Genomic DNA, 2,372 nt, shown 5'->3' on the forward strand with positions numbered 1-2,372 from the left:
GTTGAACGGCATCAATAATTAAAGTGAGTGACGTTACCAAGTCATTATTGAAACTACTATTTACGTCAAAAGATTGTTCATTTGTGGTGAGCATTATCTGTTGTGTATATGAATACTATTTTGTGATATAATGGGGTATTATAGAAACAAATATAGTACATAAATACATATGGTTTTTAATAACAAGTTTACGCAAGTGTATTCTGAAACTTTTGGGTATAGATTGCATCATCTCTCTACGTCCACGCTACGTCTGACAACTTCGTGAATCACAACATTGTGGAGATTTATATTGAAGGCTCGAATGGTTAGTTGTCGATTACGACCCAAGTGTGTTGTAGTATTAATATTGGTATTCCTCTTTGAGTTCATTATTTCTTGATGCACTTTGTTTTTTTCAGTGCTGCTCCAAGCTTATACATGATTTTGCTCGTAAGTCAGCACCTTTATATCAGCTGCTTAAACAGAGGAAGAAATGGACCTGGTTGCCTGAACATACGAATTGTTTCGAGGAGATAAAACATGAGATCTGTAAAAATATACTTTTGGTGCATCCAGATATGTCAAAAGACTTCTTTATCATTGTCGAAGGCTCGACTATTGGGACTGCTGCTATTTTGACACAAGAGTATGAAGATGGGAAACGAGTTATTGGTTTCACTGGACACATACTTAAGCCTTGCGAATCTCGCTATACCATTACCGAAATAGAGATGTTGTGTGTTGTGAAAGCTATAAGAAAATGGCGTATTCTATTGATCGGGCATCATGTGATCGTCCAAACTGACCATCAAGCTTTAGTGCATTTTAAGAGCATAAAATATTGGAATACCAGGCTGTATCGGTGGTTATTGAAATGCAAGATGTGGTGTTGGAAATCCAATACATACTTGGAGTAACCAATGTAGCAGCGGATACTTTGTCTCGTATTACCGTATGCCAATCACCTAGAATTGTTATAATTTTGAATTTTCATGTCCTTCCAGGAGATTTAGCAAATATGACCAGTGAAGATTGGAAGCAATACCAGCGTGAAGATCCACAGTTAATGAAGTATATTGATGCTCTGGAGAAAGATCAGACCAATGTACCAGAAATAAGTTGGGGTAAATCAGTACGGCTGTATTATAAGATCCAACAAGGTGTGCTGTTAAAACGTGATTTTTATTTGAAAGATAAATGAAGGATAGTTGTACCCAAAAGTTTAGTAAAGAGGGTACTGAGATGTTATTATGATGACAGGGGTCATTTTGGATATGCGAAGACACACACGATGCTTGTGGAAAATTTCGTTTGGGAAGATATGTATACTGATGTTCGACAATACATCCGCAATTGTTTATTGTGTATGAGACACAAAGCTGATCCTCTTCCTCTCTCAAGGAAGTTACAGTCAGTCACCGTTTCGAGAGCCCGAGAGTTACTGTCACTTGATGTGGTAGGGAAGCTTCCAACTAGCAAGTCAAACATGGCATACCTGTGCACGTGCATGGATGTGTTTACCAGGCATCTAGTAGCGTATCCAATGAGACGAGCTACAACTGCTGCAATTCTGAGATGCCTGGATTTGTATTTTATGCATTTAGGTATTCCGGGCGCCATTATATGTGACAACGGTCCATGTTTTGTATCCAGTAAGTTCTTAGGGTCAATGGCTAGTAAAGGAATTAAAGTATATCACACTACACCATACCATCCTCAAGCAAATCCCGTGGAGAGGATACATAGAGAAATGAATAGGCTTTGGAGATTGTATTGTACTGGACAACATGTGGATTGGAGTAAGCACTTGTGGAATATCGTTATGTTACTAAATTACACTATTGTGGAGAATCTGAACGTTGCCCCAGTCCAAGCACATCTAAATGTGATGGATATAACGCCTGTGATGAAACGACTGTTCCAAGAGGAGACTGATGAAGACGGGAATTCGTAGGACAATCGGCTTCTTATGATTGCACACCGTAAGAAGTCACAGATGGCGAAGAAGAATCAACGTACCAATGAAAAAATGACATCGGATCGGCATGCTAATGTAGGCGATCTTATATTCCTCAAGGCACATCCCATCAGTGATGCAGCAGCACAGCAGATAAAAAAGATGTTCGATCTGTACTCAGGACCGTACTATGTGTTCGTAAGCCAAGTCTTAAGGTTGTCGAGCTGATTGATCTGAACAATGGAAAATCGATAGGACACCGATCCGAACATCAATGTAAATTGTGGAGGCCCACTAAGGAAGAATACTGGAAATGGCGGAAGAAGGCAGAAGAGAATTGTGCCAGTCAACTTTTGAAGGACTTGCCTGATGAATAGTGCGAATAGATTGCGGGCTGTACATATTTCGAAATATTGTGTATATATGTATATAA

Source organism: Thermobia domestica, chromosome 8 (genome assembly GCF_964235325.1).
Source record: "Thermobia domestica chromosome 8, izTheDome1.hap1.1, whole genome shotgun sequence".
Classification (NCBI taxonomy): domain Eukaryota; kingdom Metazoa; phylum Arthropoda; class Insecta; order Zygentoma; family Lepismatidae; genus Thermobia; species Thermobia domestica.